Genomic DNA, 12,884 nt, shown 5'->3' on the forward strand with positions numbered 1-12,884 from the left:
TCATGCCTCGCCAGTGAATTATGCACAGCAAAATCCCATAGAAGCCCGTGCTGGCTTCCCCACAATATCTGCCTTCTCAAATATACTAGAAGTCTACGTGCTTTACATGCTGGGTTATTATTGCCAGAGCTGTGAGGACTTTTTAGCTTGTCAGAATGTGCATGAGGCCTATTCATTACCACAGTATTTACTTGTCCTCTTAAATCAAACAGGCTGTCAGTTCTTATATTTCCACAGCGCTATGAAAATTTTTTGACTTATTTTCAAGCAGCATAGGTCTCAGGCCATTCATGATCACAGAAATCAATCCACACTGCTCCTCTGGCCCGCACATTGTCTGTTGGTGGCAATAGGGATAATGTGTCAAAGTGGGCCTCCTCAATCTTGTCACTTTAAGTGCAATCAATACTGCTTCCCCACCAACCGAATGCCTCTGAATACCAGCCCCCCTCTCCTCACACTAGGCTGAACATTTCAGTCAATATCTGACTGGAGGCTAAAAACATCTGCAGAAGCAGCAACAAAAAGCAAGGCAGAAATAAATGCTTTACAATATACTGAAGACGACGACACACTCTGCAGGAACAGTAATGCACTGAAAACAGTTGTATATATAAAGAAAAAATTGAATTATCTATGGCGGTTAAGTCTAAACACACCATGCTTGTGTGGTGTACATGTTAAATGGTTAAAGTCTCGACACAAAGTAATTTCTGTGAAAACAACAACTCATTTGCAGGACTGAGCGTGTATTAACTCAGCTTAGCAAATCAAATACCACATCACTGCTCAATTAGTGTTACAATACAATTAGCAGAACAGAAAGCTTTTTATCATTTAAACACAGCTTTTCCAGCAGTGTTTTCCACTGTGAATACGTTGTCCCCACAGCCCCATACATCATTGCGGACAATTCTCAATGTATGGCCTGCTGTCGGCTTCCAGACGGCTCCAATCCATAAAAGCAAGCCTCTGGCCAACCTGTACCTGTAAATTAGTCTACCTAAAAAATTCAACAAGCCCAGGGAGAGGCTTGATATGTGCATCTAGGTGCTTGGCCTGGAAACGATTGTATTAATTGCCTCGAGGATTATGAGACACAGACCTCCATTCCCTCATGCATATTTGACACTTCCAGCAGCACGCTCAGGCCCCTGGTGCAGCTAATGGATGATGTTTGGTACAGTGTTGCATATGTATTAGCTACCAAGTTATGAGTGGGTATGCGGCAATCGCATCCCCGTGTGTGCCTATCTGTCTGAGCATGTGTGTCGGCTCTGTTATCTTGAGCCAGCCAGTGTGAGTGCAGGGTTGGGTGGTCGGGTTGCCGGTTCCTAATTGGTGCGACTACTCTCACTACTCTTGCCCTCAAAGACTGGCACTGCCCTCTCCTGTTAATCTGTGCCAGGGATTTGGCTGGTTTGACACAGAGCTGCCCTGATAGTCCTTTGGGTGTGTTGTGTGCAAAGAGACACACACATTTTTATGCAAATGAGAGACACAGAAATGCAGTTAGACAGAGAAATACACACACACATCTATGAACAATCTCAGTCTCAGTGAAATGAAAGAGCCGCAACTCCAATTGAGATATGGTTCTGGACAGCATCTCTATGATAAAGAGGGAGAGCTCTTGACAGTGTTGTTGGTGGAACGGCATCAAACAGTGGTGTGAGTATGTGTGTGTGTACATGCAGATGCCAGGTCTGCTGATGATGTCCGCACACACTCCCACAGAGAGAAGTAAGGTTGTTGATATCAAGTCCTCACACATTGCTATACATGATGTCCTTTTTGAGTGCAGAGAATATCTGGCATAACAGAGTGACACCTGATCTGATGGCTTTGAAACTTCATGAAAATGAATAATAAACTTTAGGAAAATGTTTTAACTGGGAGGCTGTTAGATAGAATTTTGCCACCAAATGACCCGATCACCTAATCGAATCAATAGCTTTTTGCATTGGAGTCTCAATCTCTGGTGACCCAAAGCAGCTCTGGCATGACACGCAGTCCAAAGAAGTCCAGATAAACAATCATTATGCAATAACACTGTTGCAAATGGGTGTTTTTTGAGCTATTAAACTTCTAAACTGAACATCACAGGGATAAGGCGTGCGATGGCTTACTAATGTGCAAACTGATGTTCGTTTGAACAGCGATGCAATCACTTGGCTTTAAACACTACTACAAATCTTTAAAGGGAGAGTTCACCCCAAAATCAAAAATACATAGTTTTAGGAACTAGTTTTTTTCTTTCTACCAATAGTTCCTACATGAAACTGCTCACAACAAGGTCTGTGGATTATCTTGAGTAACCGGGTCATGATTTCTGGAAAGAGACATTGCTGTTGAGTTTTTCAAATTATTTTTTTGGGTGCTTTGAGCACCACAAGCCGAGTGCCATATAGTCCCATTACATTAAAAAAATGTAGACATCTCTACGGGCGATATCTCCAAAACTCGTCAACTCACACCAGAACAATCTTGATGGATAAATAGCACTACAGGTAAGAGGAAAAATATGTATTTTTGATTTTGGGGTAAACTGTCCCTTTAAATTAAACCAAATGAAATTATTTGAATCAGAAAAGAGAATTATAATTTTCACCTCTAAAATAGACTATATTGCAATTGCAGTGCTGTAAGGTTCCGATGGTTATATAAAAATATTTTTAAACAAGACTCTAGGTCTACAGCCATGCTAGCAGCTCTGTGAGGCTGTACTTAGGCATAGCTGTGCTTTAAGCTAAATGTTAACGTCAGCATGCTATTATGCTCACAGTGACAATGCTAACATAGTGATGTTAAGCAAGGATAACATGAACCATGTTACCATCTTTTATTTAACATTTGCTAATTAGCAATAAACACAAAGTCCAGCTGAGACTGATGGTAATGTCATTAGTTTTGCCGGTTTGATCATAAACCAAAGTAATGGACAAACTGAACTTTTTACCTGATGATTTCACTAGATGAAAGGTCAGGGGATCAAAGTTTTTACACATTATCCTGAGGGGATGATGAACCAAATTTCATGCCATCCAATCCATCCAATAGTTGTTGAGTCATTTCACTTATAACACAAATGTCAACCACATGGTAGCACCAGAGGAGAAGTCAGTGGATGGCATGGTTATCTGTACCAAATTTCATGGAAATCCACCAAAGTGGTAGACCGACCAACATTGCCACCCTGAGAGCTATGCAGCTAGTGTGGCTAAAAATCTTATATCAGTATATTATGCATTACCATGAATGACTACTTACCTGAGATTATCTGAAGTTTATGCAATTAACCCCACCCACCTGCTGCTCTAAAGCTGTCAGTATGACTGTAGCACAATACATTGAGTATGTGGGGATTCACAACTCTCCTCTTAACTTCATGGTCAAGAGCTCTTTTGTATCTATTGCTGAGGACAAGCGCTTGTAACGCCATTGACAAGTTAGACAAATGTCACATACACATACTGTAATGATGGTCCATTACCATTAAGCCATCTTTGGACTTCAGTGCACAAAATTGTAGGTATCTCTTCAAAGAATACCAGAAATTATGTGACAGTGAACCACAAATGACCTGTATGCATAATGACCACATTATTTCACATGTATGATGAATACATTTAGAATCGTTAATACTACCTGCCAGGTTCGGTGAAGTAATTTGGCTATATGTCATTTGCGTGTACATAAATTTCAGCCTGCCAAGATTTCATAGGTAAATTGAAATTCATTGTGAGCACTGACTCCCAGCAGGTAAAATCATATATCAAGACAGACATAACTATTTTCAAATAAAATTAAATAAATGTAAATGTGTAATCCATGTGTATAGACAGTGGGTGCAATACTCACTACAATATTTGAACAGAGGGGGCATCATTTGGAAATGACTCATTCATAAATCTGAGCTGAGGATGAGTTTATCTCTTTTGTGGTTTGACTTGGTGTGAGTGTCACGAGTAAACACTCAAAAGCTATCACTGCAGAGTCAGAGTGTGTTGGTACTTACAGCTGGTGTTAAGCAGTCCGTTGGGCTTTCTCGCACTTGGATGGCATATTCAGAGAGTGAGTGTTCAATGTAGCACCGGATTCGATGGAGCATCGGAAGCGATGGGCGTGTCTGGCTCCAGCTTCATGGTTAATAGCCATGGCCACTGTTAAAAAAGAAAAAAGTAAATAAGGATGAGCAATGGGCAAGTAATGCAGCGCTGCCTTCTAGTCAGCCCAAATCCTTTTGCCAGCACAACATTAACTGTATGCTCTTCAAAATCCATGATTATGTTTAGTGACAGTGCTCTTGCATGTTCAATGCCAGCGTTTTAAAATTATTTCTAAAATATCTGTGCATGGCCACTACAGTTTGGTTAAGGTTGGGGAATCTGTCTGTAGTTGTGGTAAATAATCTTTGGCTAAGGTATAGTTAAAGGAATAGTTGAAGTTTTTTGAAAATACGCTTTTCTTGCCGAGAATTAGATGAGAAGATCGATACCATTCATGTCTGTCTGGCCTGCGAGTTTCAGTCCTCACTACGTAAATTATACAGTTCTCAATCCCTACAGACCTGCACCCCCAATATACATAATGTACACATCCTGCACGGCAATCAAAGAAATCTATAGTGGCTTTGACCGCCATCAATGTAAATGACTGTGGCCTAAGTTCTCTAAATGTGCGCACCCCGTACGGAAGCCACAGCCCTCTGAGACCATTATCCCAGAGTGCTGCAGCACTCTCACTCATATTTCCAGATGAGCCACTAACAGGAACACCTCATGTTTAAATGCAAATTTCAGCCAGAGCACCTTGCAGGAACCACAGCAGTTTAGAAATCTCTTTACCCAAACCTTGCACGCTTATTAAAAACAGTTCTTAACAAGCCAGGAGCAGCTGATGAAGGGATAAACCCTGAGGCTACAGTGTTTAGTACACTAAGTCAGTCTGTGCTGGGGAAGAGATATAGTGTCATGATAACAATTTGTGTTTATGGCACGTCACGGCAAGGACACATTAGCCATTACTGTCTGCAGCATGCCATTCACTGTTATGACTAATCACAGAACACAAGCCAGCGGAGAAATCACAGAGACTTTTGAAACGAAACAGCTGCCTTTAAGAAATCAAGGTTGTTTTAGCAGAATGCAAACACCAGCAGGGCTTTAGTGAGTGAAGGATTTGGGGAAAGCTGGAGGGTGAAACATGTTGAGGCTGTGTGATGCATCGCTCTTGTATCACATTGATAGACAATACATTGTCCAAATGATTTCCCCGGTGTGAAAATCTGCGTAATGATCTTTGTCTCTGGTGCTCTAATTCATTTATTATGCTAATAGGAAAAGCCGTTGGTCTGATCAGACATTGCATAAACATAAGTGTACTTCAATGTTCCCTAATCATGTTGGAAGAGGATTCGAAGGCTCCTAGCAATTGTGCCGCATTATAAGATGATGAAAAATATTCATAAAATTGTCAGACGATAATGAGGGTTTAAAATATCTAATAGGCAGCCTTGGACATGGATTGCAATCTCCTTCGCTGACAGGCACTTAATTCCCTGAGTAAATCTGAATTCTAAATAAATGTGCAGCATGGCTTAACATATACAGATGAGATATACTGCACACTGATTGGCTATAGGGTGGCATGACCTTTGCTGCTTCAAGCAATGGACTTACTGCATGTGTGTGACAGTGAAAATGTCCATCAAGATTATAAAGAACAGTGTATGTTCTCTCTGGGCGCAGCCTGACCCAGGCAGCTGTTTTTATCCACACTCTATCACCTTAATCTCCCAAGAATTACCTCAGCCTCTGGGGAGGGGGGACTCTTATTAAATAAAGTGACTGACCTGTACAGCAGACTGTCGTCACTGAGGAGCTTTAAACGTTTGGTAGAGATGCTTGTTGAACTGCTCGGACACTACGTTGACCATAAAATCCTGAGATGTGTCTAAACTCTGTAAAGATATAGGAATGAACTTTGTCACTTACTGCCTGAGAGATGATTGTCAGCTGGTTAGTGTGCTGGCTCTTAGCTCGAGAAACCTTAACTACCGTTTCTGTGCTTTTTTTAACTACACAAATATCAGAGAGTTTACATTTTGCAGCTTGGATCTCCAGCTGAACTAATTTATCCCAATTATTGTGAAGACAATCAGACATTGTTCTTAACCCCTCTGTTTTCACAACCGTAATCATGTACCTTCAAGATACATATTAAATTGGATGCCTTCGAGCTGGCTGGGCAGCCAACTAAATCACATTTACATCTGAACACACTACTAAAAACACATTTTGTAGATATCTGTGCCTGATCTTGAAACTTATCTCCCAGATTTATGCAGTGTTAGCCAAAATAGTGAAATTGTGGTTGTTGTTCTATTTCTCATTGATGACTGTGCTTATAATTTTTTTTATAACAGCATGTCTCTGTTTTTGATTGCTGACAATCAATTTCAGTTAATGTTCAGAAGAGGGGCAACTTGTACACTGGGTAAGAGATCTTTAAATTGATTGTTCATCAGCATCAGTGAGTAATAGCAACTGCACAATGGACGTAGCATCTGTGAAAATAATGTTCTGAAGGGACATTTTAAAGCTGCTTGTGTGCTCACATTGTCTGTAACTAGAGACAGTGAATCTACAACCAGCAACCACTGTAGCCCACTGTGACGGGCTGACAAACCTGTCAATTAGGACAAACATACTTCTGTTTAAAGGTGCCCTGTGGAGTTTCCTTGTAAACAAAGTTAATTTCACATTCAGTGTTACTAACCAAAACACACTGTGTGTCTCCTTAAGTTTTATAAACATGCTGAATGCATTTTCTTCCTCATCCAGCACTGGCAAAGCCGATTTTTAAAAAATATTTTAGATGGTCCATTGTTTACATCAATGTTTCCTTCTTCATTGTCTTTGTTGGCGCATTGTTGCTTTTTTTTTGCGCATAACTGCCACCAATTGTTGATCAGTGGAATAGTGTGAAACGTGCGTCCTCAGAACAAACAAATAAAATTGGGACCAACTCATAAAAATGTTATGCTATGTGTGGTCCAAAAACTCCACAGGGTACCTTTTCAGCATTGATATCTTTCTAATGGAAGAATTTTCAAAACAACCATCAAGACACATAAGGCATCTTGAGGAAAAAAAAATATTATTGACTTTGCATTTCTGAATGTGCAAATCTTGAACGAGAAGGTTTTTTTCTGTCAAAGCAATTTGAGTATGTCAACATTTAGATGTGGTTGCAAATTAGATATATTGCTGTGTTAATCGCTTTAATTTGTCTAAAGAGTCTGCTTTGATTAATTTTTCCTACTGCATTTTTATTTCTAAGATTAAGTTTAGGGTGATTTATTATACCCATGTAAATACACAGAGCTACACTTTCTTTAGGTCAAATTCTTATTTTATTCTACTTTGATAGAAACTTTCCCTTTTCTCGTGTTTTTTAATCTAATGCATTTCCTTTGTTCCTCATTGATTAATTCACGATGAATCCACTGTTCTGATAATCGATTTATCATTTCAGTAATTCTTTAAGCATGTCTTATAGGATGGTAAACTGAATTTTGTTGAGTTTTGGACTGTTGAATTTGTGATGAACATTTTTTAAGATTTTCTTTTAATTGATAATGACAATAATTGTTCTTTGCGGCCCTAATGTAAATAAACTTGCGTCATGTCACAGAGGACCATCAACAGTAGTTACATGTTGAACCTAACATATGCACATTGAGACAACAGATTTACAGAGTGACGCTTCAGCCATTTTAAGGTTCATCAAATGGTCTTTCTTTTTATAATGAATTTTATTATGAATATAGTTCACTGTGAGTTACCTCTGCATAGCAATACAGCCCAATTAGAACTGTACCCAGAAGAACGATGTGGCATGCAGGTTATGGAAAATGAGAAAAGGTGCTCGCCAAGCTAAATTTGATATCCACAGAGATGAAACCATTCATATCACATTTTCACTTATCACAACTTCACCTTAGAATACCCCTCTGCGAAATTGCTGTTTTATGTCTGATGACTTCTGCATCTCCACGTGATCCCCCTAAGAGTGCCATTTTGACTGTCTTACAACAAAAACATATTCACACTGCTATGAACTGTCAGAAGCGCTTTGGAGAGACCTCTTTGAAAGCATAAGCAATAAAACAAGCCTTACAGTGTCTCCATTTTTAAATACTCTGAAGGGAACATCTGTAATGCAATTTCCTAGTACTTGGTGTCCCCTGACTGCAACTGCCAGGGCCCTCCTTCAAGTGTGGGCTGCTGCTTTATTGCAACATCAACATTATGATGGGGAGGAGGGAGGAGTTGCTTTTCCAAGTCTGAACCTGGTCATAGATCTCAGTGGACATCTACACAGGCTCTTCATTATCTGCTCTCAGCCAACATCCCAGCAAGGGGGCATGTGTCTGGATAAAAAGCCTTGATTATGTAACTGTCTGAAAGGGTGGCAATCAGCCTATTTATAGGCCAGTGCATCAATCTTCCACTGACGCTGTATCTCTTTAGAATATCTGGGACTTATGCTTCCATATACATGATGGATCTATATGCATGGTCTGCTGGTAAATGTTTTCCATTTAACTGCCTGCTCTGATCGATCAAGAAATCCAAATAACAAGTCACTAAACATGCATGGACAAGTGCCAGCATTTATTAAATCTGTATCTTGACTAATGTAGACATCACTCTTACTTTCAGTGGGTGGATATTTCTGCACCTGCATATCTAGCCAAATGTTTAAGTTTGAGGGACACAGACACCGCTCCGGGTGCTGCCTAGATGAATGCAAAACCCAAACCAAACAAAGAGAGTGATTAGTGGATCTGTTTAACCTCAGGGCAGAAGGATCCTGTTATTAGACCAGAGAGTTTACTTCGCTATTTGCACTGCCGTCTGCCTTCCTCCAGTCTTCTCCCTCTGCAGTACGTCCCAACACAGTGCAACTCAGAGCTAACAGCGCTAATTAGGGAAACCACCAAAGGATTTTTTGGCAGTGAGTGCAAAAAGGATTTTGCTATCACAATGTCTGTCAAGATTCAAGGCATCTGTGCCATTCACCCTGTAAAATCTGTAATCTTTAGTACATTTACTCAAGTACTGCACTTAGGTACAATTCTGAGGCATTTGTACTTGAGTATTTACATTTTATGCTACTTTATGCTTCTGCTCCAATAGAGCTAGACCGATTAATTAAAAATAGTTAATCATCACATTTTGAGACATCATAACATTGAATGGTACATCACTGGGCAAATTTGTCACCTCAGCTTCACTCACAAACTCCACCTAGTTGTCATGGTGACTCAAAGTCAAGACAGATAAGACAAACTCTGTCGCCACATCTACATATCAGTATTTTTACATTGTGGTATTGCTACTTTAGTAAAGGAATGCGAATACATCTTCCACCCCTTGTAATCATATTTCCTGATGCAGCGTTCTCATGACTTCTGCAATTCTACTATCTATCATTGACATGTCTATTAATTTCTTTGAATGACACAGAGTAATCTCTGTCCAGATATCATCAGAATATAATGATATTATAATGAGTTTGAGGCTTCATATGCACTTGGAGCTGCTGATGTTTGTCACCAGGCTGCAACCAGACGTTTACTCCAACAAGAGAATCACTGAGAAGTCTCTTTGATGTTGCCGCCAACAACAACATCACAATAGGTTGGATTTTGTTCTTTTTAATTGTTGCTGCTTTTTGAGTTGAACAAATGTGTGTACATTGTGTTAGGCTGAAAATGAAGAACAAATATAGCAAATAACATGAATTTGTTTGTTATACCTTTTTGGGCTGTGAGCAAATGTTGCAGATGGAAAAGTATTTGCTTGAGATACATGTTTGGTGTACATGTTCTTTGACAAATAAGTTTAATATTTAAAAAAAGTCAGATAGATGTCTGAAATTTGAACATTTTTCTGGTCCATTTTAAATCTCTGAAAACTTTTCGTGAGCATAAATGATAAGCAGTCCAATTTAGTCTTTGCTCCTTTGACAAAACCACCACCTGAATATTTATAGAAATTCATTCTATCAGCAAATCCATCCTACTGAAAAATGTAAATACTGTTAATCTTCTGTTCACTCTCTTGGCCGGGCTCACACAGATGAAAAACATTTGGGCTAAAAGTTCAGGGCAAGGCTTCAGAAAGAAGATAAGATTCGAATAAACACTTGGTGAGGATCATATAAAGGTCAGCTTTGCACATTACAGCCAGTCAGAAGCTCCAAAGAATCCCTCACAAGGAGATTAGATGAAATTCCACTGCGCTTTGATTTAACAATAATCTTGATGGCAACTGGCTGGACCTGTCATTCAATGCCACTGGGGTTTTTAATCATACATGTCCGTGACTGCATTTAAAAGCTCCAGTCAAGAGGTGGAATTGACAGAATCACATTGTTGTTGGAGACTTCAGTGGTTTCTTTTCACTAGTCTGTAAAAGATAAGGTGAAGTAGCACGATATTCTCTGCTAGGACTGTAATTATATTCACAATGGTTGATTTTTTAGATTTACTTAAATGATATATTCCTTTTACAAGAAGTCATATTTCTACAAAGAATAGCACAGAAATAGGGGTTAAGCAGACATTAGAGGAAGTTATTTGCTCTCTCAAAATTCTGTTAGTGTCATTTTTTTGTAAATTTGACATCCTTCTTGCACATACTGGCATTAATTTGTGTGACATTCCATGCGTTTTTAGACAGCTGAAATGTACATTTATACTACTCTTGATCACCATAATCCTATTGAAGGATTAGGTGTAACATTTTTGAGGAAATATGAACTTGATTTCAGCAGCTTTTCAAATTAAGCCTATAAATCCCATATCAAATGTTCGTATTGCAGATTTTTTTCTTGTCTTTTCAAAATTTGCATGTAATAACAGCGGGTATAAATTATAATATCCATTATTTTGATTGAATATGGACTACTTCATATGAAATGAAGCACAGGGAGCCACTACAGACCCCATGCTGTCTAGTTTCTCATCTACAATTTAGCCTACTGCTTCCACCCATAGGGAAAAGCACTTGCATGGTGTTTACAAGTGTACAGTAGAAGTGGTTTTATCTACACTTCTTCTTGAACAAGCATGAATAAGGGGAAATCCATGTTATGCAATATTCAGACTACATAAAATCAGCCCGATAGCTGAATTTGAAGTATTTAGGCATAGATGTAAATGTTTAATGTATCTCCGTTTTGCTAGGTGTCTCTCTGTCCGTCTTCTAATATTTACATTGAAATAAATATTTTAAAAAATCTTCAATTTAATATATTTAAATATGAGGTTTATCAGTAGCTTAACCACACCAAATCACATGAATTCCACCAGAGTCAAAAGCTGAGACGGCAGTTACTGATATTATGTTAAGCTAGTAAGCTTTAGCAGGAGTTTAGCTGTTTGTTTTTTTCTCCATCATGATTGGATTTAGCTACTGCCTCATTTATTATTATTATTATTATTATTATTATTATTATTATTTCAAATAACAAACTGAATTATCAAGATGTCAAAATGGATATTTTTCAATTACAAATAACAGCTAGGGAATAATCAATAGGTAAATTTAGCTTTAGCTAGCTGTGGCTATCTTACAAGCTAGCTTTCATTTGATGTAGCTTTCTTGCTTTAACTGTCTAGTTGTCTGTTTCTCTGTTTCTCTGAGTGTAGCAAATAGAGCCCACAGAAATGTTTGTGGAAATTGCATAATTTTATGGCATAATGATTTTTGTAAAACAGATGTCAATAAGTCATTCTCCAGTCTTAGCTCAGTTTTTACCAAATATGTAGTTGCTGCGTTTTTGCTTTGTAGGGCAGACCTCATGTCATCCCAACCAAAGACTATCATGTCAGAATTTTATTCTTCTCTAATATAGTTTGTCAACTTCTGTGATGTGTTCCATAACGTTAACCCACATAGGAGCACAGAGCGCTTCTGTGCTCAACTGTCATAGCCAAACTAAAGAGTAATGATGTTTTTTTTTTATTTCAGTAAACCTGTAACCATTTTACTATCACGTTCAGGTCACGGGTATTATACCAAATGAATAAAACCTGTGGGTACAACGTTACCCTCTATACACATATTTATGCTGAGCACCCACGCACTCACCCTCCCTCTACTAACTGGTAAGGAAAAAGAGAGGCCACCTTCACCGCTGAGTAGCAATGAATGTTTCCAGGTTTACTTTCTTTCATGAAACCCTGATTTTATGCAAACGGCACCTTGTCTCACCTGTGTATATCACACAAGTTGTAAAAGATGGCAAGCTGTCATGTCTCTTGGCCAGTCAAGAATTAACAACTCTGATTATGATGATCATCTAACACTGACACTTTGGCTGATGTTGCCATGTTCCAGTTCCTCTAGATGACTCTTAATTTTCTTTAATCATGATGCCGAAACAAAAGTATGTCCACACATTGCAACTGCTAATGACTGAAATAAATGAGAATAATGTCTCCCATTTGCAGAGAATTTTACTTTTTAATTATGAACAAAGCCTCAAGGATGCACATATTCATTGTACACATTTAACAATGAATTAAAAACATGATAGAATATTTGTACTTTAGAAAATATTGGTATATAACTTTTTCACAGACTGCGAATCATCTCCTAAATCCCTCTGCAAATCATCTTGCAATCCTCTGGGAGGTACCATCCTGCAGTCTGCTCTAGATTAATACCAAGGCATTTCTTTGGAATTGATTATTTAACTTTTTTTTTAGTGTTATGTTTTATCTCAGCCTGGCAGAATGGCTCTGCACTGTCATAGAGGGCTTTGCCAGTGAATTGAAATCCTTCAGTGCAGGTGTGGAAAGCGGA

At 38.7% G+C, this 12,884-nt stretch overlaps 1 protein-coding gene across 2 annotated transcripts in view; it reads right to left on the reverse strand.

Annotated features, from left to right (window-relative positions):
- chrm2a (cholinergic receptor, muscarinic 2a) overlaps nt 1-12,884 on the reverse strand; it is a 72,283-nt gene that overhangs the window by 40,561 nt on the left and 18,838 nt on the right. For both annotated transcript variants that reach the window (XM_044186203.1, XM_044186204.1), the window contains one exon: nt 4,019-4,163. The gene's annotated coding sequence lies outside the window, so the exon portion shown is untranslated. The remainder of the gene's footprint in view (nt 1-4,018; nt 4,164-12,884) is intronic.

This window comes from Siniperca chuatsi, linkage group LG23 (genome assembly GCF_020085105.1).
Source record: "Siniperca chuatsi isolate FFG_IHB_CAS linkage group LG23, ASM2008510v1, whole genome shotgun sequence".
NCBI classification, from domain to species: Eukaryota; Metazoa; Chordata; class Actinopteri; order Centrarchiformes; family Sinipercidae; genus Siniperca; species Siniperca chuatsi.